The sequence below is a fragment of the Anomaloglossus baeobatrachus genome, chromosome 3 (genome assembly GCF_048569485.1).
Source record: "Anomaloglossus baeobatrachus isolate aAnoBae1 chromosome 3, aAnoBae1.hap1, whole genome shotgun sequence".
NCBI lineage: Eukaryota > Metazoa > Chordata > Amphibia > Anura > Aromobatidae > Anomaloglossus > Anomaloglossus baeobatrachus.
Genome location: NC_134355.1, coordinates 256,687,250 through 256,714,733, shown reverse-complemented (window position 1 = coordinate 256,714,733; position 27,484 = coordinate 256,687,250). Strand labels below are relative to the sequence as shown.

Genomic DNA, 27,484 nt, shown 5'->3' with positions numbered 1-27,484 from the left:
CTCTTAGGTTGAGCTCACACGAGTGTGAAAATCGGATGAGTGCAATGCGAAAAAATCTCACATTGCACTCTGACCAATGCTCGTCATGGAGAGCAGTTGGTCAGCTTTTCTCGCATCCAGAATCTGGATGTGAGAAAAGTAGCAGCATGTGCGATTTTCTGCTACAGCCGTATCACTCGCACCCATTCAAGTGAATGGATGCGAGAGAAACATCGGACTGCACTCAGATGTTATCCCAGTGCAGTGCGATATACGCACAGGCTGACAATGGAAAAGATGGGGGGATTAACCCCTCCCTCTCCTCCGCAGCACCTGCCCTCAGCTTTGCAGCTGTGACCCAATTGCAGGATCAGGTCACAGTCGCATGACACTCGGCTCATGCTTGCAGCAGAGCCCGAGTCGGGGGTCATTAGCATATCGCATCCGATGCTATCGCATCGGATGCCATATGCTCGTGTGAGTCAAGCCTCAGGCCTCAGCTCCATTTGGGTATAACTTCATATGCAAGATCATCAGATGTGATATGCTAATGACCCTCGGCTCAGACTCTGCTGCGTTCTAGCAATGAGATCACAGCTGTGGAGAAGAAAGAGAGCGGAATTTGTCCATCTCCTCCTTGGCCTGTCTATGCGTATATCGCACTGCACTCGGATGATATCCGAGTGCAGTGCAATGTTTCACATGCACCCATACATGTATATGGGTGCGTGTGATGAGCGACTCGCTGCCAAATGAGGCGGCATGAGAAAAAAATAGCAAATAGACTATGTCCAATTGTTTAACACTATTGCAATCTGATGTTTTATTGCGAGTGGGAGGGAGGACTAACAGTTTCTCTTTTAGTTGCGTGATAATTCTGCACACAGAGAAATTCTCTTAAGAAAATACAGAATATTATGTGCCGCCCCCACGTCAGCAGACGGGCTGCTCGGATCTGGATCCGCAGTGGCTCGAGGGGCGTCCGGACCTGGGGGTCGTGCGGCCACTCAAATAAAGGGGGTATTTACAGGGGATGGTGTATTTGAAGTTCGTGACGCCACCCATGATGTGTGAGTACCACCGCTGCAGCTGGGAGTACCCGGGGGCGATGGAGTGGGCAGCTAGGTGTTTTAACCCCTCAACGGGTAGGGGGATGCCTTGGGCCTCAGTGAAGGGATTCTGGGAGTGCCGTTGAGGGTGAAAGGGTCAATCGAGCACTCACTCAGTCCATAAAGCTGACACCGACAACTTGGTAAACCAAAGTTCTGGACACCGCTGCCGCCGAGGGGAGCTCGTTTGGGTGCCATCCCCGATGATGTTGCCTGATGATCTGTGGCCTTTCCCTTGGTACTTAGTCTACTTCTTAGTTGGCCCCGGTAGCGTAAAACTAATCGGGTCCCGCTCCCCAGTGTGGCTACCTGTGGGAGCTTGCTCTCAGGGTTCACGCTTGGGATTTCCTGGACCGTTTGGGTGGAAAGTCCTATCCCCCTCATTGCGCTAGTACCCCAATTTTAGAGCGGGTGGAGAGCGGATCTTGAAGGCTCCGTTCTCGTCGGGTGAATTGTCAGGTTGCCTGAAGCTACTCCCTGACCTTGAGTCCACGTACTCCATCGTGCCCTGGTACCAGCCCGGTGATGGTACAAGGCCGCTGGCTGTCCTCCTCAACAGTTCCGTGCACCTTGTCACGATCTCCTACGACTGAGGTTCCAGCTCCTACTAGGCCCAGACCACCGTCTGCTACCTAGTTACTTCCAAGGAGCCCAGCTTCTGACCTCCTCTCTCCTTCACCTCCAACACTACACTGGCCTACTCATGACACTCCTGACCTCCCCTTACCAACCCCCCAAGTGGGCGACCCTATTGCACTCAGTCCGTCCACTGGTGTGTCTGGTGGGTGTGGTGCAGAGTGTTCCTAGGATTTTGATTAGCTGGTTTTGGCAACACCATAGTTGCGGACCCGTAACCAAGGAAGAGGTGGATGTTGTAGAGAAGGGCAGATTGCACAATACCCTGTGACGACCTGATAGGCCATGGCGTCACAATTACTTTCTTAAATATTCAGGTTTATTAAACTCACGGATTGCATAACAGCACTGTAGTTGCTCAATTATAAAATTGCCTAAAAATTGTGCTGCAAAAATCGTGTTGCTCTGAGCATTGTCATTTTTTTTTTTCTTTACTGCACATGTGCCAAAGATGTCTACATATATTTGGCTTTCTATAGTAATTATATTTATTTCCAAAAGTAAAGGCATCACATTCTACTGTTTCCACTCTTTAGGCCGGGGTTTTCAGTATAACTATATAATATCTTTGTTTTTTAAACATATTGTTTTCAGAAAAGTGAAATAACACTTCTTACAATACTGTAAATGTAAGAAAAACAGTATGTACTGGTATTCTAGCTATGTATAATCACACCCTACCTGTAATGAGTGAGCCCAGTATCCTGTGGTCCTAGTGGAGAACCCCAATGTTCTCACAGCATGGGGAGTATAAACTTCAGGAGATGGAGCAAACATTGGTAAGTGTCCATAAGAAGATGCATGTCTGCCTCCCACACAAAAAGGAGTTAAGCACTGCATAAATATTCCACTGGACAGACCTCAGAAGCCAGCTGTCGGCTGAAGGTTTCCACATATGCCTGGATGGAGGAAAGCACAACATTTAGGCTAGGGCCCCACTTTGCGTTCTCCTACTTGCAGTTCTAAACGCACGTGTTGGGCTTAATTGATTTGACCAAAGTTGCCTTTTTCAGAAATTTAGCGCTGAAAACGCATGCGTATTTACCGTGTTTTAGATGCGTTTTCAGCGCTTTTTACCTGCTTTTTGAACATCATGACACTGCTAAATAAAGTTTAAATAGTCAAACTCAATGAAAAAATTGGAAAAAAATAAACAAATCTATATATTTTTGAAAAATAATGAAAATAGATTCATTTAATGAAATTATAGCGGTAATATGATATTTAATGGAAAAATTCCAATAATTTATTAAAAATCTTATTTTTAATTGTCGGACTATGTGTGTTTGTAAAGGGACATATGAAATCTTTATTTTGAAGTCCAAAACACATGTTTTCTGTACTGGAAAAGCAGGTAAAATGAAGGAATTTGCTGGAATCTTGGTTTTTGCAATTTCTCATAGACATCAATGTTAGCAAAACGCACCCAAAATGGCAACGTAGAATTGACATGTTGCTTCTTTGAACGCATGGTTTTTGCCACAAAATATGCAAATTAAATGCAGCGTTTTAAAACGCAAAGTGGGGTCTAGAAATCCCCATTTTCCATAGACTTTGCTGGAAAATCAAAACGCATGCCTTTTGGCATGAAAAAGCTTCTCAAAACGGACCTAAAAAGCACCAAAAACGCAGGTGGAAACGCAAAGTGGGGCCCTAGCCTAAGACGTAAAGGATTCAATATCAAAAATGGCACCACAGTCATGAAACAGTTATGTGCACCAGGATAGAATTAAACAATGGTTAGGGGCTAGTACAATCTGACAAGTGTATGGCCCTATGTGGCGCGCTGATCTACTTGACACTTGTCGTGGAGAAGAGCTGCTGCATATTGAGCAGGGCAGACTACAAATAAGTTGTTTGTAGTCTGTTACCATGGAGATATGTAAACACAGCAGTCACAAATGTATTTATTTTTATTTTAGATGCATTAAGAGAAAAACAGCTTAAATGCCAAATTTTCTGCATATGACCAACCACTGCCTTTTGGCTGTGGGCGGAGAAGGTTCTAGGTCTGCACTGAGAAATGATGTTGCTGCTTTACCATTTCCAGATCAGATCTCTGACTGTCAGAGGGGGTGGATTTCCCTAAAACAAGTGTTTCGCCCCGCGGCCTTGGCTGCGGCCGCCGAGCCGCTCGGATCCGTGCTCGCGTTCTACGGGTGGTAGCTCGAGCCTCTCACGGACCCAGGGGTCATGTCGCTCTGCAAGGGGGGTTGGCGCTACGCGCGGGGGATGCGGGTATTTGGTTTTGGGATGATAGTTCGTGACGCCACCCACGGGTTGTGGTGATTGTGGACACCACCGCTGCGGTGAAGTTACGGGGACTCCTGGGAGCGGTGTAGTGGCGCAGCTAGGTGTTGACCCCTCCGTGAGTAGGGGATGTTGGTCCCGGGGCCCAGTTGGCGAGGGCCGGGGTGCAGGGCGCAGTGTTGCGGTGCAGCGCGGTGCGGTGCCTGAGGGCACTGGTGTACTCACTCTGATACAAGACACTGGAGGCGCTGGTAAACCAAACGGGGTGATGAACGGGGCTCACAGACGGCTGCAGCTTTTCCTTTTAGGTTGGTAATGTCCGCCTTGCTCCTGCACCTGTATGTGAATCTTGACTCCTGTGCCTGAGCACTGGTAGTCCGTTCCCCGGCGTATAACTGTCATAGGAGCTCGTTTGCCCGCAGACGCTGGCCCTTTGGATCTCTAGCCTTTGGCGGTGGCACTATCCGGACGGGTTGGACTGTTGCCTTCAGTCGGGACTTAGGTGGGAATGAACCCCTGAGGTCCACACCGCAATCAGTTGATTTGACTATGGTGGTGGCTTATAGCCTAGTTCAGGGTCTGAGTACCCGGCCTGGTGCTCCGGTATTCAGTTGGCGCCCCGGTTCAGTTCCGGCGGGCCACTGCCCTGTCCCTGTCCCTTACGGTTCCACCGGTCGTATTCCCGGTCTCCTGCAGGTGGCCACTACCGTCTGCCTGCCTGACTGATCGGGGGTCCTAGGCTCCAACCCAGGCCCCATGCAGAACTGTACTCCTCTCTCCAAACTTAATCTCCATCTGCTTGTATTTCCTGCCTCAGGCCAGCAGACTCCTCGGGGGGCGTGTCTATCCGCCTGACTCTGCCCACCTGGTGTGCCTGTCTGACTCTGAGGGAGGCAATCAGGTCTTTGTTGACTGATGGTACCTTACTGGGGTGGGGGTGTAGGTGGTGTGTGTAGTGACCTGTGACCCCTGGGGGTCCAGGGTCTCACATTCCCCCTTGGTTTAATGCATACCGTCTGCGGGCTGCCCGTCCATCACCGTTTTTTATTTATTTTTTCTGTAAAAGATATAAACAATTGAAAATCATTCAAACAAGCATTTTTTTCATTTCTTCCCTTACGGGAGGCACATTACTTAAACTGTTGCAAATGGGAACATTTTTATTAATAACCAGGAACGGGTCCATGTCCTTCCGCTTTCCCACCCAAGCAACCTGCACCTTGATGCTGCCCCTAAGAAATGGGCAGCACCCTTTTTCCCCAGTCCAGAAACTGGAACCTGGCCAGGCTACCCAAGCAGGAACGGGTATGGTGCTTCGCACCCGGCAGTCACTTAGAGGCCCCACGTCCAAGGGGACCCCTGACCCTGAGGATGGTCACCGGTTCTGATGGTGACCGGACCCCAGCCTGCTCTGCTGCGGATCCCTCCTCCAACCAGCCTCTCCGGAGACTGGCAGATGCGGGAAGGGCAGTTGGGCAATATTTACAAGCCCAATAGTTATTGGGTGGCTTGCTAGTTCTCAGCCTTGTCTTGGGGAAAAAAGGGGACAACATCAGTCCCAACAGGGACGGGCACTTCAGTAACCAACGGGCTACCACAAAAACACTGTTGGTCCTAACGGGGACTGTCAATTTTGACAACGGGAGTCCGCTGCATTACTTGAGGTCACCTTCCTCGTACTCCTCCAGCTCCACATCAGGGCTGTATGGTGGGGAGGGGACTGGGGCCGCCAAGGAATTCTGCGGCTCGCCCTCCTCCTTACATCAAGGGTGAACCAACCCCTCTCCCCACAGTGGCGTGTGTAGGTGACAAGCTCACCGGCCTTCAGGTCACGATCCGGGTGACCCAGGGGAAGATGATGGTAGACGTCCCGCCGGGAGAAGAAGATTTCGGCCTCCAGGCCTGGTTCGAAAATAAACCCCCATCCACGTCGGGGGCAAAACTGCCGGACCTGGCCCTCATAGGTCTGGCCCCGCACCCGGTTGGTTGCATTCCGGAGATTTTCCTTTTCCCGGATGGTGCGGGCCAGTACTGCGGCCTTCTGCTTCTCACGGGCCTCAATCTCCCGGCCCGTCTGGTTCAGCTGCTGCTCCCAGTATGGAGCATCTGCATGCTCCCTCTGTACGGGGGTCGGGCCCAGTCGGCGCTCCCCGGTGCTGGCCACGACCGGCACCATCGGTGTTGGGGAGCCCCACTGTGTCGCGGCCTGTCTTGCTGCCTCACAGCGACAACCTCCCGCTGCCTCAGCCGAGGCCTGGAACTTGGGAGCGGCCAGCGTTACCTTCTGGGCCTCCTTCCGGTCAGTGTCCATCTTTTCCCTGGCCGGGCGGACTGCCGGGGCCGGGACCACCTTGAGCGCGGTCACTTCCGGGACCGGCGGCGGCACCTCCCGGGGAATCTTCCACGGCAACGGGATCGGTGCGTGTGGTACGAAGGGCCGTCCACGGGCGGCGTCTGCAGGCTCGTCCTCATGGGCGGATGGGATGATCTCCGCGGCCGGTGTCGGGGGCAGCGGGCCGGTTGCCGGGGCGGTGGCAGCCGATACAGGCAGCAGGGGAAGCAGCAAGATGAGCGGGAGCAGGCCGAGCCCCTCAGCCGCAGCGGCTGGTCCTTCAGGGACACAGGGACGTGGGTCGCTTACCCGCTCCTCTAACACTGCCTCAACCTCGCGTTTCCGCACGGCCACAGCTACTTCCTCCATTTCGGCCACCCACCTTTCCATGAAGAACCGGACTTGGGCCTGTAGACGGCAGCACATCTGCGCTGTCCGGGCTTCCACCCACGCTGCTGTTCCTGGCGCGGGCTGCGGGATTTCAGGGTTGCCGGACGGGTTGGACATCTTGCAGAGTGCTCGGGTTCCAGGAACAAGATGGATGCAGAGTCCTGGCGTCCCTGCTTCTTATCCCCGTGATCACATGAGGCCAGCTCTTCGCCTGCCCCCCCCCCCCTGGTTTTTCTACAGCACTTCTCTCTTTGGGGGCGGGGCTTCACTTTCGCGCCTTCACTGCTCAGGGAAGACGACTCGAGCGGGAAACTTTCACGCCCAAGATGGCGGATCTTCAGATTTTTCAGCGGGACGCCGCTGACGGGAACCACAAGGCGCACTTCTTCCGGTAAGTAGACTGGTTCTATCCTGTTCGTGACGCCAGAAGAGTCGATGTGTACCGCCCCGCGGCCTCGGCTGCGGCCACCGAGCCGCTCGGATCTGTGCTCGCATTCTACGGGTGGTGGCTCGAGCCTCTCACGGACCCGGGGATCACGTCGCTCTGCAAGGGGCATTGGCGCTACCCGCGGGGGATGTGGGTATTTGGTTTTGGGATGATAGTTCGTGATGCCACCCACGGGTTGTGGTGATTGTGAACACCACCACTGCGGTGAAGTTCCAGGGACTCCCGGGAGCGGTGTAGTGGCGCAGCTAGGTGTTGACCCCTCTGCGGGTAGGGGATGTTGGTCTCGGGGCCCGGTTGGCGAGGGTCGGGGTGCAGGGCGCAGTGTTGCGGTGCAGCGCGGTGCGGTGCCTGAGGGCACTGGTGTACTCACTCTGGTACAAGACACTGGAGGCGCTGGTAAACCAAACGGGGTGATGAACGGGGCCCGCAGCTGGCTGCAGCTCTTCCTGTTAGGTTGGTAATGTCCGCCTTTCTCCTGCACCTGTATGTGAATCTTGACTCCTGTGCCTGGGCAGACGCTGGCCCTTTGGATCTCTAGCCTTTGGCGGTGGCACTATCTGGACGGGTTGGGCTGTTGCCTTCAATCGGGACTTAGGTGGGAATGAATCCTTGAGGTCCAGACCGCAATCAGTTGATTTCACTATGGTGGTGGCTTATAGCCTAGTTCGGGGTCTGAGTACCCTGCCTGGTGCTCCAGTATCTAGTTGGCTTCCCGGTTCGCTTCCGGCGGGCCACTACCCTGTCCCGGTCGCTTACGGTTCCACCGGTCATATTCCCAGCTTCCTGCAGGTGGCCACTACCGTCTGCCTGCCTGACTGATCGGGGGTCCTAGGCTCCAACCCAGGCCCCACGCAGAACTGTACTCCTCTCTCCAAACTTAATCTCCATCTGCTTGTATTTCCTGCCTCAGGCCAGCAGACTCCTCGGGGGGCGAGTCTATCCACCTGACTCCGCCCACCTGGTGTGCCTGTCTGACTCTGAGGGAGGCAATCAGGTCTTTGTTGACTGATGGTACCTTACTGGGGTGGGGGTGTATGTGGTGTGTGTAGTGACCTGTGACCCCTGGGGGTCCAGGGCGTCACACCAGCTATAGCACACTATGGGTGCCCTAGTTACAGTGAAAAATAATCACCACTAATTTTATCAAACAATGCCCTAAAAAAATTTAAAATATTTTTTTTACAACATTTACATTTATTTACATTTATTTAGATCAGACTCTTATGGGCACAGTAATACCAAATATGCTTTTTTTTAATCAAAAGATGTATTTGTTAGATTTTTAAACTCTTTTTTATATTTTTTTATTTGTTGTGATTGCTTTATTTAGTCCCATCAGGGGACATGAACCTTTTCTTGCTGATCACTTCTATTTACTACTGTATTGCAGTCCGTGCTTAAAATGATGTTTTCTTATGAACCCAGCCACAGGCGCAGCTTCACATGAGGACTATCATGGCAGGCACAGGACTGTCAGCAGGCGCTAAAGTGACGGCCATTATACTGTAGAGATACACATACCTCCCAACTTTTGAAGAAAGGAAAGAGGGAGAAACTATGCGATGCACGCAGTGTGCCGCGGCAAATTTTGACCACGCCCCTAACCACACCCCTAGCCACACCCATTTGGCAGTCAGGGTCATTCAGCAGATGCCCTGGACTGTTCGTTAATAGTCATAGCAGCCAGAATGTTCTTATATTTCTATGTGTCACTATATGACATGTTGCTTATTTGTGCCTATAAGGCCGTGTTCACACGCTGCATAAATACGGTGTTTTTTGTGGCTGCCGCTGTCTGCACCAAACTACACAATAACAATCTTCTCTGGTTTTTCCATTTCTGCTGCATTTTTTCTGCCTTTTCTCCATTGATTAATGTGTTTTTGGTTCAGATCTGAATCTGCGTTTTTTAGTGTTTTTATTGTACTGAGAAGCTTTTTCCTGGGTTTTTTTCAGCTCCACATTGAAACCTCCAGAGAAAAAAAAAGCATCAAAACCGCAGCGTTCACCGGCGTCTTTATGTGGAATCCACTTTACTTGGACAATTAAACACAGCGGAATAAATGTGCAAAAAAACAGCAGGAAAAAAATGCAGCATTTACACTACATGTGAACACGGACTAAATGTCCAAGCAAATGGATGAGACGTCATGAAATCTCCGCTCCTGGTGCCTCTAAAGACACCGCTAAACTGTGCGGATTTGGTGTTTTTTTCTTTATAAGCTTCAGGATTCATATCTGCACAATACGTATCAAATAAAGGGACAATGCATAAAAAACACCGCAAAACACAATAATCAGAGGAGATTGTTATTGCACTCATGGTGCGGACATCTGCAGAGAAAAACATTTACGCTTCGTGTGAACACGGCCTCAGTGGTACATTTTTATTACATTTTTTATGGGTTTTTCTAAAGAAAATAATAAATTGCGCCTTTTTTTTCCGCCATTTACCGATCCCCATAAATAATCTGATTGCTGCGTTGTTCGGGTCGTTACGATTACAGGGACACCAAATATGTCCATGTTATTTGCTGATTTGTGACGTTTATTATTTTATAAAAAAGTGCAATAAAATTACATTATTCCATTTCTTTTATTATTTTTAGCAATTTTATTAGAAGAAAAAAAAATCCTCTTTTCCTCTCTCTCTAGAACACAGCAGATAGAGACCCTGCTGTGTCCAATGGAGCTGTGTCCTGTGTAATCTGCTGTGTAAGAGGCTGCATTGTAGGTTCATTTATGTAAAATCCTCCCTCTGACATCATCAATCCTAGTGGCTCAACAGCTTGAGCAGCTAGGAGGCTGCTGGACACAAGTTTTGAACGTTGCTGGTTTGAATCCAAGGTGATGAAAAAATAATAATTTATTTGTATTTTTTTTCCTCATTTCTTTATAATAGTTTTATGGGAAGAAATGAATCTGACTCTTTCCTTCACCTACAAAGAGATGCAGTATTTATCTAGCTATCCCTCTATCCATCTATCCTCAATCTATCTATCCTCTATCTATCATCTATCTATCCTCTATCCTCTATCTATCCTCTATCCATCTATCCTCTATCTATCTATCCTCTATCCTTCTATCTAATCTATCCTCTATCCTTCATCCTCTATCTAGCCTCTATCCATCTATCCTCTATTTATCTATCCTCTATCTAACATCTATCCTTCTATCTAATCTATCCTCTATCCTTCTAATCTATCCTCTATCCTCTATCCTTCTATCTAATCTATCCTCTATCCTATCTAATCTATCCTCTATCCTTCATCCTCTATCCTTCTATCTAATCTATCCTCTATCCTTCTATTTAATCTATCCTCTATCCTCTATCCTTCTATCTAATCTATCCTCTATTCTCTATCCTTCTATCTAATCTATCCTCTATCCTTCATCCTCTATCCTTCTATCTAATCTATCCAATCTATCCTCTATCCTTCTATCTAATCTATCTTCTATCTTCTATCTAATCTATCCTCTATCCTTCATCCTTTATCCTTCTATCTAATCTATCTTCTATCCTTCTATCTAATCTATCCTCTACCCTATCTAATCTATCCTCTATCCTTCTATATAATCTATCCTCTATCCTCTATCTCCTATCCTTCTATCGAATCTATCCTCTATCCTTCATCCTCTATCCTTCTATCTAATCTGTCCTCTATCCTTCATCCTCTATCTTCTATTCTTCTATCTAATCTATCCTCTATCTCCCCCTTCTATCTAATCTATCATCTATCCTTCATCCTCTATCCTTCTATCTAGTCTATCATATATCCTCTATCCTCTTTCTTCTATCCTTCTATCGAATCTATCCTCTATCCTTCATCCTCTATCTTCTATCCTTCTATCTAATCTATCCTCTATACTTCATCATCTATCCTTCTATCCTCTCTCTTCTATCCATCTATCTAATCTATCCTCCACCCATCCATCTAGTCTATCCTCCATCCATCCATCTATCTAATCTATCATCCATCCATCCCCCCCTCCACCCCTCCCTCCACCCCTCCCTCCACCCCTCCCTCCATCCATCCCTCCATCCATCCCTCCCTCCCTCCTTTCATCCATCCATCCCTCCCTCTATCCCTCCATCCCTACAATACGGGCAGTGGCTCAGTGGTAAAGCTGCTGCCTATGGAACAATGAGTGTTCACAGGTTCAAGTCCCGGCTGCCCCCGATAATCCAGAGCCGATGATAATTTAATTTATTCACTGCACTGAGGGGAGGAGCCGGGACATCAGCTGTGAGCCGCGGGAGTGCCGGACAGACCTCTAAAATCGTGGCAGTCCCGCAGAATCCGGGACGGTTGGGAGGTCTGGATACATTGGACAACACTAACCTTAGAGGCCGCTGTCTGGGAGTCCCTTTTGCCACCAGATGCCCGATATCACATTGACGATGGCTCCTCGCTTCTGTACCATTCCCGGAAGCACCATGTGAGCCATCATTACAGCCGCAGCTATGTTGAAATGAATGATTTCACAAATTTTATCTTCAGGAATTTCAACAACCCTTTCTGGATACTCGTTGAAAACTCCAGCATTATTCACTAAAATACCAACATCCAAATTCCTCAACATTTCCCTGATGAAAGGATACACCTCATGACCCAGGCTGAAATCAGCATCAATAAAATTAGTATTACCTCCGTAAGTTCCGCTGAGGGCCTCGGAAACACTGTGTACCTGAGCTCTGTTGCTGCAGATCAGTAGGATGTTCATGCCATCTCTTCTGCATATGCTTTACCAATGCAATTGGTGGAACCTAGAAGAAAAATACAAAGAAAACTATTTAGCCAACCCCCCTCTGCTTACAAAGCCAGACTGCATCCTTCTCACATTTCTCTTTCTCTACAGTGAGATTTTTAGTGACTAGAATCAGTTAGGGACTAAAAAATCAATACTATTTAAGGAATCCTTTATTACAAGGTGATTCTGTTTATGGGTGACTTATGAGTATCTATACAAATTGCCTCATCAGAGAGGAAGAAGAATGGAACTGAAGGGCAACCAACTGGCAACATCAATCCTAAAAGTCAGTATAACCTTTTGACATCACTTGGGATAAAAGCCTAACCAGAATCTTTATTTGCAGACACATGTTTCGGGTGTTGCACATCCTCAGTGCAAAGCAAGAGATCAAATTTGGCTGGAGCAGAAGCTTCAGACTGAGGTCTAAGGGGTAAGGAAAATGACATGACTGATATGCCAGTACAAGGAGACTTATGTGATGCCTCTGGACTATCAGGTCGTCACAGGGTATTGTACAATCTGTCCTCCCATGCAATATCCACATCCTTCTTGGTTATGGGTCCCCAACTACATGGTGTTGCTTACATCAGCTAATTAAAATCCTAGGTACACTCTGCACCACACCAACCAGACACACCAGTGGATGGCCTGAGTGGAATAGGGTCGCCCACTTGGGGGGTTGGTTAAAGGAAGGTCAGGAGTGTCAGGAGTGTCAGGAGTAGTGGAGTAGTAGGAGTAGGAGAGTGAAGTGTTGGAAGTGAAGGAGAAAGGAGGCAGGAGGTAGGCACCTTGGAACATCTAAGTAGCAGACAGTGGTCTGGGCCTAAAAGGAGCTGGACCCCCGGTCGCAGGGGATCGTGGGAGTAGGAGAGTGAAGTGTTGGAAGTGAAGGAGCGAGGAGGCAGGAGCCGGGCTCCTTGGAACATCTAGGTAGCAGACGGTGGTCTGGGCCTAGTAGGAGCTGGACCCCCGGTCGCAGGGGTTCGGGCAAGGGCACGGAACTGTCGAGGAGGACAGCCGGCGGCCTTGCACCATCAGCGGGCTGGGACCAGGGCACAACAGGGTACGTGGACCCTAGGTCAGAGTATCTTCAGGCAACCTGACAATTTACCCGACGAGAACAGAGCCTTCAAGATCCGCTCTCCACCCGCTCCAAAATCGGGGTACTAGCATAACGAGGGGGATGGGACTTTCCACTAAAACAGCCCAGGAAATCCCAAGCGTGAACCCTGAGAGCAAGCTCCCACAGTTAGCCATACTGGGGAGCGTGACCCGACTAGTTCCATACTACCGGGACCAACAGAGAAGTGAACTTAGTGCCAGGAGGAAGTTCACGGATCACCAGGCAGCACCATTGGGGACGGGACCCGAACTAGCTTCCCTCAGCGGCAGCGGTATTCAGAACTTTGGTTTATCCAGTTGTCGGTGTCAGCTTACTGGACTGAGTGAATACGAAAGTGACCCCTTTCGCAATAAATTGGCACTCCACGAACACCATAACCGAGTCCTGAGGCATTCCCCCTACCCGTGGAGGGTTCCAACACCTGGCTGCCACACTACATCACCCCGGGTACTCCCAACTGCAGCGGTGGTACTCTACATTACCATATACCACGGGTGGCGTCACAAACTTTAACAAAATCCCCTGTAAATACCCCCTTCATTTGAGTGGCCGTACGACCCCCGGGTTCGGACACCCCTCGAGCCACCACAGGTCCGGATCCGAGCATCCTGGCTGCTGACACGGGGGCGGCACACCTCAAATTCCTGCCATCACGAACAGTATACGAGCAGCACCTACTTACCTGGGTGACGTGTGCCTTAGAAGTCGAACCGCGAGTCAAAATCCCGTTTCCCGCCAATTTCGCCATCTTCCGCCATCTTTTGGCGCCAAAACGCTGTCTTCTCAACAAAAGCGCATGAAGACGAAGCCCCGCCCTTCGTTCTGAGAGTGAGCCCAAAACCGGAAGTTCCCAGAGGGCCACAGCATCGAAGAGTGTGCTGAGTGAAAACCAAGGGGGAGTGCGAGAATGTCTGCACCAGACGATAGAAGTGTGGCGGCGCTGCCTCCACCGGACCAGGGTAACGCCGGTGCGGAAGATGCTGCTCCGGCCACAGGAGCGGCGGCACCGGGACCTGTGGCGGTTGCGCCCATAGTGCCGATAACCCTGCCCTATCTGCCTGGCGCCACACAGATGCGCTACAGGGATTCAAGAGGAAGATATGTAACGTCCTTGATATGTACGCCCTGACCGGACGGCAGCGGGCATCTGTAGTCCTGGGGCATGTTGTCAGTGCTGAAGGTGTGGCCTTGGATCCAGAGAAAATGACAGCTATCCAGAACTGGCCAAGGCCCAAAACCTTCAGATAGGTGCGGCAGTTCCTGGGCCTTATGGGGTACTATCGGAGGTTTGTCAAGGGGTACACGCACATGGCGGCCCCCTTGCAAGACCTTCTGGTGCGACAAACTGTGCATGGCAAGTCCTTGAGCACTCCGATCCAATGGAGCAAAGAACAAGAGGAATCTTTTGAGCAGATGAAGTCTGTCCTGACAGGGGATGAAATTCTGGCATATCCCGACTACGGACTCCCATTTATACTGTATACGGATGCTAGTAATGTGGGGCTTGGAGCCGTCCTGTCACAGGTGCAGAAGGGCAAGGAGAAGGTGATAGCCTATGCTAGCCAGAAGCTAAGGCCCACGGAGAGGAATCCGGAGAACTATAGTTCTTTCAAGCTGGAGTTCCTGGCACTTGTTTGGGCTGTGATGGAAAGGTTTAAGCACTACCTTGCTGCTGCGAAGTTTACCATGTACACTGACAATAACCAGTTGAGTCACCTGGATATGGCGAAGCTGGGAGCCTTGGAACAGCGATGGGTTGCAAGGTTAGCAAATTATGATTTTATCATAAAATACCGGGCTGGCCATAAGAACACTAACGCTGATGGGCTGTCCAGGATGCCCCATCTGTTTGATGGTGGAAGAGACGAAGATGACCTGGAAGAGATTGAATTGCCTGCATTCCATCAGCCCACTCCTGGGGAGCGGCCTCAGCCATATGCCCATCAACAAGAAATGACCTGTGATCCATTTCCCCATCACGGTTGGCAGGAAGGCCAGGATGGGGACCCTGCGATAAGATTAGTTAAGGCACTGCTGGCCAGACCTGGTGCCCGCCTTGAACCAGGCGCCCCAGAAGAAGCCAGAAAACTGTGGCAGGACCGAAGTCGGCTTTATCTCCACCAAGGCAACTTTTGCAGAAGCTTAACCAACCCCAAGACCCATGAAAGAATCTGCCAGATCATGATACCTCAGGCGTATGTTTCGGTGGTGCTAGAAGCAGACCATGATGGAGCTGGGCACTTTGGATAGAAGAAGCTGGAGATGTTGCTGAGAAGTCGCTTCTATTGGATTGGGATGAGAGACTCCATAGAGGCCTGGTGTAGGAATTGCGGTCCCTGTGCCTTGAGAAGGCAGGATGGCACCAGTCAGAGAGTACCACTCCAGCCTATAGTTACGAAACATCCCTTCGAGATTGTGGCCCTGGATCATGTCAAGTTGACCCCCAGCAGGAATGGATATACGTATACGCTTACGATGGTCGACCACTACTCTCGGTTCTTGGTGGTGGTACTCGTTAAAGATTTAACTGCCAGCACAGCGGCCAAGGCATTTTAAGCGCACTTCTGTAGGCCGCATGGGTATTCCGATCGAGTCCTTACTGATCAAGGTCCAGCGTTTGAGGCCGAAATCTTCCAGGAGTTCTGTAATCTGTACGGGTGCAAGAAGATACGCACTACACCCTATCATGCACAAACGAATGGGATGTGCAAAAAGATGAACCATCTGGTGATCAATCTGCTGAAAACTCTTCCCCTTGAAGAGCGGAACCAGTGGCCTGAAAAGCTATTAGATCTGGTGCACATTTATAACAACATTCCGGTGAGATCCACCAAATGTACCCCGGCCTACCTGATGAGAGCCAGACCTGGAAGACTTCCAGTAGACTTATAGATGGAGGTTGAGTTGCCTGAAACTTACTTGCCTGGAGCGGATTGGGACTCACGTCGCCAGATCCAGTACAGACAGATTCAGAAGTGCGTTGAAGACAGTCTGAATCAAACCAGAGAACGGCAAGAGAGGAACTTTAACAAGCAGGCGAAAGCAACCCCTTTCTCACCAGGCGAGATCGTGCTGAAAAGGAAGAGAAATCTACACAAATTGGATGATCAATGGGAAAAGGAGCCATATGTGGTACAACCATCCAACTTCGACAACCAGAAGACCTGCCTGATCAGCAATGACCAGGGAAGGACCACAGCTACTGTCTCCCAAAACCATCTAAAAAGATGTCCAGAGCCCTTACGAGTAGCAGATAAGCCTCAACCCCAACCTCAAGTGGCGGAAGGAAGGAAGAGAATGATCCGTACTATTCTAGGGGACTTTCCGGAAGATTGGCCTATGCAGAATGGAGAATAGTCCCTGTGTTAACATTCCCACAACCTGTGGAAGAACCAGAACAGGAAAGGCTTACTGACACTGCACCCACTTCAACATCTAGAATAGCATCTGTACCCTTGCCACGCACACGTAGAGTCCTACCAGCTACACCTAGCATTGAGGGCAAGGAACCTGTAGGCGATCTGGCCATGTCACAAGAGGGGGATGAGGGCCTAGAACTGAGAAGGTCGACCCAGGCTAACTTCAGTCAGCCCCCACGAAGGTACAGGGAAGAATGCTAATGGTACCAGTAATATGTGAATGTTATTATAGCGTGTTAGGTATCTGTGTTTCCTTTTTATTATATTCTAAAGTTTGTTATTTTTCATATAGAGAAAATGTTAGAAGATAAGTGTTTAAACAACAAGGTTTAAATGAAAATAGAAAAGTTATCTGATTAACGAGAAGATTTTTATAGTGTGTACCCCGGTGCATAGACTTCGTTTTATTTATGCACTAATATTTTGTAGTAGTAAACATGGAACATGGTCATAGGAAAGGTTGTGACCAACACAGACTTGTGTTCTTGTAAATAGTTGCACCTCCTGTGCCCACCAGCGTCGTCTTTTACAACACCCGGGACCTTAACCTGGTCACGGACCCACAATAGGTATGCAGCGGGTCAGGTTGTTTGGGTGGCGGGTTAACGGGATATGGGGCTGGACTGTCACAGGAAGAGGCTGCAATGGAGCAGGTTGATTCCCCGCTACTAACCAAACTGGTAGCGTTCAACTGTTGAGATAACGAACTCTAAAGTTAAGTAACGTTCAAGTACCCAGCCTCCCTAATGTGGGACATATCTTGTAAATAAAAATGTTCCTTTTATCACTTTTGCAGTTCTGAAAAAAAATAAAAATAAAACCTCTGATGTCCTGTAGCTCGAGGACGAGCTACGTTTAACCAAGGGGGAATGTGACGCCCCTGGACTATCAGGTCGTCACAGGGTATTGTACAATCTGCCCTCCTGTGCAATATCCACATCCTTCTTGGTCATGGGTCCCCAACTACATGATGTTGCCTACATCAGCTAATTAAAATCCTAGCTACACTCTGCACCACACCCACCAGACACACCAGTGGACGGCCTGAGTGGAATAGCGTCGCCCACTTGGGGGGTTGGTTAAGGGGAGTTCAGCAGTGTCAGGAGTGTCAGGAGTAGTGGAGTAGTAGGAGCAGGAGAGTGAAGTGTTGGAAGTGAAGGAGAGAGGAGGTTAGGAGCCGGGCTTCTTGGAACATCTAGGTAGTAGACGATGGTCTGGGCCTAGAAGGAGCTGGACCCCCAGTTGCAGGGGATCGTGGCAAGGGGCACGGTACTGTAGAGGACGACAGCCGGCGGCCTTGCACCATCACCGGGCTGGGACCAGGGCACGACGGGGTACGTGACCCTAGGTCAGGGAGTAGCTTAAGGTAACCTGACAATTTACTCGATGAGAACGGAGCCTTCAAGATCCGCTCTCCACCCGCTCCAAAATCGGGGTACTAGCGCAACGAGGGGGATGGGACTTTCCACAAAAACGGTCCAGGAAATCCCAAGCGTGAACCCTGAGAGCAAGCTCCCACAGTTAGCCATGCTGGGGAGCGGGACCCGACTAGTTCCATACTACCGGGAGCAACAGAGAAGTGAACATAGTGCTAGGAGGAAGGTCACGGATCACCAGGCAGCACCATTGGGGACGGAACCCGAATTAGCTATTACTAAAATATTATAAAGGATAAATCATGCAATGTACAGCGGATGAAATAAGTATTGAATGCTTCCGCTTCACTAATTTTCTAAGCAAATGTATTTCTACCGGTGTTATTGACATGAATTTCTCACCAGGCGTCGGTAACAAGCCATCCAATTCAAATAAGAGAAAAAAGGGAAATGTGCACAAATAGCTCAAACAACCCAGTATAATGGAGAAAAATAAGGCCTGTATGTTAAAAAAAAATGCAGAACACTATTCAGGAAATTACAAACCATGTGCAAATAGTTAAAAACATATAAAAGCAATCACATAACTCTTATGACATAAATAAGGCATTAAAAACAATGCTACCTAGCAGCCAAAGAAGAATAATATGGCTAGAAGCAAATGTATAGCAATATGTGTATAGCCACAAGACTATCAATGAATTAAAGATATAAGCAATCACTGTATTACACTGTGTGCAGAATTATTAGGCAAATGAGTATTTTGATCAAATGATACTTTTTATACATGTTGTCCTACTCCAAGCTGTATAGGCTTGAGAGTCAACTACCAATTAAGTAAATCAGGTGATGTGCATCTCTGTAATAAGGAGGGGTGTGGTGTAATGACATTGAGTCGCCCACCAGTAGCATCCGCCCCAGGGATGCCACTTCACCTTCAGGGATGCCACGGGGGTCTTCACTTGGTATTTCTGCTGGCGACAGGTATGTCAGTATGTATAGGAGTCGTGACGCCACTCACGGTTTTGCGGTCAGGGTTATGGGTGACCGCCACTGCAGGTTTAATGAGCTTCTGGGGCTGATGGTGTCTGCAGTCTGGATGGTGTGGCTTCCCGTGAGTGAGGCTGGCCCCAGGGGCTCGGGTGTGTGTAGAACCACAGGTCGCAGAATAACTCAGTTACAGTCAGAAATGTCTTTCAATTTGTTTACTCACTTTCTGGTGGTATAGTGAGGCAACCCGGGCGATACTGAGATGAACCAGGTGGAACCAGGTATCTTTCAGGCTGGAATCAGGGTGACCATTAGCTCGCCTTCTTAGCACTTCTTGTTTCGGACAACCTCTGACTTAAAGTACCGTGGGATTCATCCAGGGAAGTCGCAACTGCCTTTTCTCCCCTTTCTGGCCTGTTTGCTGGCAGCGTGGACCAAGGAAGATGGCTCCAGGCTCGATCCTCCTTATGGACCCCCTCGTTGCTGCTGATGCTCGGACTCTGTTTTGGTTGGTGGGGGACTTGTTGTCCACCCCACCAGCAGGTTTAGCAGACCACTAAATGGATCTCTGACTCTAGGGACCTGTTCCCCGTGCGTGCCTAGCCAGAAGTCTCCGTACATGACCAGTTGACTTTCTCAGCGTCTTTCTGTCCAACTTCTGGTGATCGTTCTCCCCCGCCAATGGCCACTACACGTGCAGGGTCTGACTAGTGTGTCCGCTCTCTTGCATCTCCACTTCAGACTGGCTACCTCCAGCTCCCTTTCCTGACTGCCACTGCCACCCTTGCTCCCAGCCTCTCTACCGCACCCCTTGATTGGATGTGGAGGCATGCCCCCTCCTGGGTTTGCCAAGGGGTCCCCGCAATGATGTGTGAGACCTGGTTGCTATGTGTCTGTGCGTACACACCCTCTTTCAGCCTTTTGGATTACCTGTTTGCACTCACCCAGCATGGGAGCAGTACTCAGTGGTGCCTGACCAGGTCAGGGGCGCAACAACATCAACACCCTATATAAGGTGTGCTTAATTATTGGGCAACTGTCTTTCATTTGGCAAAATGGGTCAGAAGAGAGATTTGACGGGCTCTGAAAAGTCCACGATTGTGAGATGTCTTGTAGAGGGTTGCAGCAGTCTTGACATTGCCAAACCTTTGAAGCGTGATCACCGAACAATCAAGTGTTTCATGGAAAATACCCAACAGGGTCGCAAGAAGCATGTTGGGCAAAAAAGGAGCAAAATAACTGCCCAAGAATTGAGGAAAATCAATCGTGAAGCCGCCAAGAAACCATTTGCCACCAGTTTGGCCAAATTTCAGAGCTGCAACATTACTAGAGTATCAAAAAGCACAAGATGTGCCATACTCAAGGACATGGCCAAGGTAAGGAAGGCTGAAAAACGACCACCTTTGAAGAAGAAACATAAGATAAAATGTCAAGACTGGGCCAAGAAATATCTTAAAACTGATTTTTCAAAGGTTTTATGGACTGATGAAATGAGAGTGACTCTTGATGGGCCAGATGGATGAGCCAGAGGCTGGATCAGTAAAGGGAAGAGAGCTGCACTCCGACTCAGGCGCCAGCAAGGTCGAGATGAGGTATTGGTACAGGATGGTATCATCACATCAAGGATGAACTTGTGGGACCTTTTTGGGTTGAGGATGGAGTGAAGCTCAACTCCCAGACCTCCTGCCAGTTTCTGGAAGACAACTTCATCAAGCAGTGGTACAGGAAGAAGTTTGTGAACCTGTCAAGTACAATATGTGTCGCGGGCGGCGGGGCGCTACGCTCACCACGCTCGGGTCCGGCGCTGCTGCTGCTCGGTGGCTCGAGCGGTGGGCCGGATCCGTGGACTCGAGCGGCGCTCCTCGCCCGTGAGTGAAAGGGGGTAGTTTGGTTTGGGGATTTGGTCCGTGACGCCACCCACGGGTTGTGGTGAGGTCGAGCACCACCGCTGCTATTGACGGGGATCCCGGGAGCGATGGCAGGGAGCAGCTGGGATGTTTCTCTCCCCTCCGTGGGTAGGGGGTTGGTGGTCCCGAGGCCCAGTGAGGTGACGGGGAGGCAGGGTTGACCAGGTGCAGGGTCGCTTGGACTGCACAGCGCGGTGCCGGATGGCACGGTAGTACTCACTCAGCCACAAATAGATGCAAAGTCTCTGGTAAACCAAACGGCTGGATGGAAGGGTCCCGCAGCCGGCTGCTGTGGTTTCTCCCGGACGGTTGGTGATGGCTGCCTTTCCCTGCACCTTTTGTGTATGTTCGGTCCCGATGGCTTCCCACCGGTAACCCGCTCCCCAGCGTGTATTTGTGCCGGAGGAGCCCTTTTGCCCGCAGGCTCTGGCCCTGGGAACTCTAGCTGTGGCGGTAGCTGTATTTCCCTTTTGCTGTTTAGACGGTTGCCTTCAATCGGGTCCTGGCTGTTAGGAAACCCCTGGGGTTCCGGTCACTGACGGATTTGACCTATTTAACGGTAACGGCGACTCCAAGCCTGGTCGGGGTCCGCAGGCCCTGCCGGTTTGTGCTGGCTTCACTTCGCTCCCCGGTTCATTACCGGCGGGCCACCGCCCGTCCCCGGTCATATGGTTCCGTGTTGATCTGCCTCTCCTGCAGACGGCCACCACCGTCTGCCAACCTTGCTCTAGTGCCCGGGACATGTACCCGGACACGGTCAGTCTGCTCCTCCACTACTACTTCACTCTTCCCCTGACTCCTACTGACTGACTGACTGACTTCCTTTTCCCGCTTCCAGGACTGTGAACTCCTCAGTGGGTGGGGCCAACCGCCTGACTCCACCCCACCTGGTGTGGACATCAGCCCCTGGAGGGAGGCAACAAGGGACTTATGCATGTTATTCATGTGACGATTCATGGAAGAAGTTTTCAAACTAGTGAAGTTTTGGCCTCTACTTATAGATTGGCGACAAATCTTACAGATCACATGATTTGGGAGAGCCTTTGTGATGTCAAAAAAGGACCAGGCTAGGCAAGGCTTAGAGCCCATGTGACCTGCAGAGCCACCCCGACTTGTGCTCAGAGGCAGAGTTGTGGCTGAGGATGCAGTTGTTGACGTGCTTCCAGTACTCCGACTCTGTCCACGAAGGCGCAAGGTAACTTCGTCGTCAGTCGCATCCTCCTCCACAGCCTCTGGTGACCTACTCGAGTGCCTGACTAAGGGTTGACAGTAAGTGGGATCTAGAACTTTATCATCAAGCATTGTGTTTGCACTCCCCTTGCCCTCAGACCTAACCTCTTCCTGCCCTGACTGAATAGTGAAGTTGTCATCCCAATCAGGTATCTGCGTCTCATCGTCATCAGTATGTTCCTCATTGTCTCCACCAACAGGTGTTACAGTTTGGGAATGAGGGTCTACATTATGCTCAGAAACGTGGTCATCAGGGCCTGAATCTGACTCACAAAGCTTCTGGGCATCACTGCAGACAATTTCCTGGTCTGTACTCACTGTAGCTTGGGAGCAGACCTCTGATTCCCAGCCTATAGTGTGACTGAACAGCTCTGCAGACTCAGCCATCTCTGTTACACCATACTCTGCAGGGCGGGTGGAGACTTGAGAGCTGGGAGAAAGCAAGTGCGATTGGGTTAACAACTCTGAGGACTGTTGTTTTTTGGATGTTGAAGTTGAGGTGGAGGAGAGGCCACTTGTTGGAGCACTTGAGATCCATTCAAGCATGTTCTTTTTTTGTGCATCATCTACCTTTGTTACAATTGTTCGGTTCCGTAAAGTCTAAGCTGGGATCATTCCTGATCTTTGTTTGCTGGTGTACAAATGCTACAAAAACAGAGAAGAGCGGGAATGGAACACCGTGTTTGTATTTGTACGTGGAACCATGTGTGAGCCACCTCTCCTGTAGATTGTAGGGCAATTTTTGGACTATAGGGTTAACACCTCTGGCTGTGTCGAGGAACGCAAGTTCCTGTAGGTTCTCTTCACATTTAGCAACTTGGACTTCCATTAGCAGGTCGCTTAGTTCTCTGAGTTTCTGGAGACCTTTGTTAGATATTTTGGGGAAGTCGTCGATTCTTTTGAATAAGGCTTTTTCTATTGCTTCTGCTGAGCCGTAACACTCATCCAGTCTGTTCCAGATCATTTTGAGGCCAACCTCAGGATGATTTATATTAATGCCTCTGTTCCTTGCTGCGTGTTTGCCTGACTCTTCTCCCAGATATTTGACTAAGAGGTCTATTTCTTCCCTGTTTAGCAACCCCAAGTCTGTAGTGATATTTTGGAAGGAAGCTTTCCAGGCCCTGTATCCTTCAGCTTGGTCATTAAATTTTAAGAGCCCCTTAGTGACCAGATCCCGTCACGTAAAGAACTTAGCAAAGTCTGTTATGACCCGATTATCAGCGGGGTATACTGGAGATAGTTTATATCTGTCTTGGGGTCGTGCCTCATGTTGAATCCTGTTTGTTTCATCTGAGATATGCTCTCGTGTTGATACTGGTTCGGCGTCACAGTTTGAGTCAGGAAGTTTGTTGACATACTGAGATGTGCGTTGTGATGCATCTTGTGGTATGAACTTCAGGCTCAGTATGCTGTCTTGTTTTTGCAGATCGGGATTTTGCGTGGCATCTAGGCACTCTGCTTCAGCTAGAGCAGCTGCAGCTTCCTTTTCTGCTGCTAGTTTTTCTAGAGTGGCGTCTAGGCGTGCTTTCTCAATTTGTGCCCTTCCCTCTTGTTCGGCTTTCTCTACTTTCAGCTGAACCTCTTTGTCAGCGAAGGTTGCTCTCATTTTGGCGGCTTCAGCTTTTACGCAGGCAATGGCGACAGCGCTGCTGATAGACGTCTTTGAGGAGATAGAAGCTACGGATCTCGTTTTGTGTGAGGATTTGTAGGACATGTTGCCTTTAAGGGTGCTGCTTGGCTGTGCGGAGATTGCTATAGCTGTACTGAGTCTCTGTGTAGCCTTTGTCTTGAATCCCACTAACTGCATAGCCGCTGTTTCACTGTTCTGTCCTCCCTACATGTAGCCTGAGCGTATGCAGTTTGACAGGCAGATAAATCTTATTCACTGTAGTTCAATAATTAGACTGTTGCTTGAAGTCTGTGCATTTATTAAACGTAGGTAAATATATTCAGATTGACTGATTGATGGTGAAACTGGAACAACAGATATGTGTACAAATCAGTACATGCAAATATGACAGGGTACATTTATGCATAACAGATGCAGATACCTGCACAATATACATATGGATTACAAACAGCTTAATCCTAACTTAGAGAGGCAGCTAACTAAACACAGCAAAAGTCCTGAGTTTAAGATTGCAATAAACATGGGAGTGCTTACCAGCAATGCTTACACAAGGGGATGTAAAATGGAGACTGGCTTTGCTTATGAGCCTGCAGGAAATGAGACCTTCTCCCAAAATGCATTGCAAGGAGGAGGAGAAAGAAACATTTATTACAGAGCTGTTCTACTAAGTTTGGTCACAAGAGGGAGCCAAAGTATAACTCTAGGAGCCATGGTAGAACTCTGTAAATGAAACATCAGTTTATGGCAAATGATAAAGGTAAATTGAATGCGGAGGCAGAACACACTCGAACATGAAATTGAACCTCGAGCCTTGAACATCGCTCATCTCTACTAATGCTCGAGGTTTGCCAATTTCATGTTCGAGTGATTTATGGGGGGTGTTTGAGACATTCGACAAACTCGAGCTTTTTGCTAAAAGCTCGACAGTTCGAGTAACGTTCGAGAACGGTTCGATCAACAAAAAGCCTAGCTAGTTATTAGCTGGCTTTTCACTGTAATAGTGTGAGTCACTGTGAATCACGCTATTATCAAAATTCAGCGTATAGTGTGCTAGGGGGACGGGTTTAGATCAGTGCTGCTGCTGAGTGCTGAGAGAATGCCGATCACCATTTTTTTTTCCCTAACCGCGCGTACACTGGGGCAGGCCAGGCTGTCAGCAAATCACAGAGACACACACTGCACAGTGGATTTTTGCCAGACAAGCAAGGGCATGTGGCATAGGCTGTGCATGTCACATGTCCTTGCCTTATAAGACACGGCCATTTTCCCCATCGCCGCCATTATCTCTCTGCTGTGTGTGAGTGACAGTCACCGCTCCCGCTGCTGCTGCTGTATGTGCTATAGAGATACAGTGCAATCTACACAGCGCTTTAGGTATTAGGGACTACTGGTTATTTCAGCCCTTTTCAGGGCTGATTTCCAGGCGTTCATAGCCATAGCTGCAAGGCAGGTCCGTGCAAACGCTGTGCTGGGCTTTGCTGTCCTGCTATAAAGAAAGAAGTATGCAGAGGGCACAGCTACCTCTGGGATCTCCCCTGGCACAAAAACATGGCAAGTGAAAAACAAGAGAAAGAGGGCCATAGAATGAGGGATCAACCAGACACAATATATAGAAGTGTATAAAAGTAGTTTTTATTGATGCTTGCAAAAAAACTCACCAGACACTAAGGCGGGCTTTGCACGTTGCGACATCGCAAGCCGATGCTGCGATGTCACACGCGATAGTCCCCGCCCCCGTTGCAGCTGCGATATCCTTGTGATAGCTGCCGTAGCGAACATTATCGCTACGGCAGCTTCACATGGACTCACCTGTCCTGGGACGTCGCTCTGGCCGGCGACCCGCCTCCTTATTAAGGTGGCGGGTCGTACGGCGTCACTGCGACGTCACACGGCAGGTGGCCAATAGGAGCAGAGGGGCGTAGATGAGCGGGATGTAAACATCCCGCCCACCTTCTCCCTTACGCATATCCTACGGAAGCCGCGGTGACGCCGGTAGGAGATGTTCCTCGCTCCTGCGGCTTCACACACAGCGATGTGTGCTGCCGCAGGAGCGAGGAACAACATCGGACCATCGCGTCAGCCGACGCTACACCGATGATACGATTACGACGCTTTTGCGCTCGTTAATCGTATCATCTAGGCTTTACACACTACGATGCCGGATGTGCGTCACTTTCAATTTGACCCCACCGACATCGTACCTGCGATGTCGTAGTGTGCAAAGTACCCCTAAGTGTCAAGGAAACCCACACAATGAACATATACAATTAAAAACATTTAAAATCATTTAAAAACACACATTTGGACCACCAGAATGTCAATACAAAACAACTAAGCATAAAACAGGACTGGGTAATCAGAAAATCCAATGGAACAGACAGTATATAGAACACAATATGATCAACTAAGCAGGTTATATCTGTTGGCAGAGATGGAAATAAGCCCACACATAAAATTAGGGTTTCGATAAATGGTCAGATGTTAACCAAAGTGAATCAAGTCCTCTCTCCCCATGAGTGACTTCATGACAGTAAGTCAAAATGAATGAATAAAGCAGGATCTTACAAATGCATAGAGGAAAACTGTCTAGGAGTCCAGAGGAGCACAGCAAAACACCTCCCCAAGGTGGTTAAGTGCCCAGGGATAAGATTCCTAATAGAAAAAAACAACGTCCATACTTAAGCCTGCTTTACACATTGCAATTTCGCATACGATTTCGTATGCGATTTGCAACGCCCCCATCGTATGTGTGGCACGTTCAATTTGTTGAACATACAAGTAACCCTTGTCAAATGTACTTACCCGTCCATACGACCTCGCTGTGGGCGGCGAACGTCCACTTCCTGGAGTGGGAGGGACGTTCGGCATCACAGCAACGTCACACGGCAGCCGGCCAATAGAAGCGGAGGGGCAGAGCTAAGCGGGACGTAAACATCCCGCCCACCTCCCTCCTTCCGCATTGTGGGCCGGGAGCCGCAGGACGCTGGTAAGATCTGTTCATCGTTCCCGGGGTGTCACACACTGCGATGTGTGCTACCCCGGGTATGATGAACAATCTAACGTGCAAATCTAGAGATAGGTACGATGTGTATGCGATGAATGTTTTAACGTTCAATCGCAATCGCACGTACCTGTCACACACTGCAATGTACTTACAATGCTGGATATGCAACACTTACGACGTGACCCCGCCGACACATTGTAAGATACATTGCAGTGTGTAAAGCGGGCTTTAGTGTTCCTGGTGATCCAAGCCCCACGTGTATCATCACGTAGTGACTTCCTCAAGGGCAAAATAGAGAAGTGAAGTGTTCAGTGTGAGGTAGCTATTTAAACCCATGCTGATAAAGAGGCACTCATCACCTGAGTGGTAAACGTGTCTCACCTGTGTATAGATCATTAGGTAGTACGTTAAGGCTAGCTTCACATCAGCGGTATTCTGCCGGTCGGCAGAAAAACGCAAACTGCATGTTGCCGGATCCGTTGTCTGCTCAATGCATTGTCAATGGACTCGCGGCAACATGCGTTTGCATCCGTTTGCATGTGGCAAAATCAGGATCCTGTGAGTTGCTGTTTTTAACCATCTTTCAAAAACGCTACATGCAGCGTTTTTTGTCTCAGACCAAAAACAGCAGCTCACCGGATCCTGTACATTGCAGCAGTAGCTGCAATGTATTTCAATGGGCGCCGGATTGCGTTTTCACAATATCGGTTGTATGCGTCAAAAAGGATCCTTTTTCCCTTGACAAACAAAATCAGAAGAACATAGTTTTGTTTTAAAGTCTTCAAAATCTTTATTTAGCCCTATAGATCTACATACAACATTTATATAGTTTTATTTTAAAATATATATAGTAATAAAATGGAATTTTAATGTACATTAAATATATGTTTATTTTTCTTTATATCT

General features: G+C 49.1%; 1 pseudogene; it reads right to left on the bottom strand.

Moving 5' to 3' along the window:
* Positions 1-802: 802 nt before the first annotated feature.
* On the bottom strand, positions 803-22,908 carry LOC142297207 (inactive hydroxysteroid dehydrogenase-like protein 1; annotated as a pseudogene).
* Between the last annotated feature and the right edge of the window lie 4,576 nt (positions 22,909-27,484).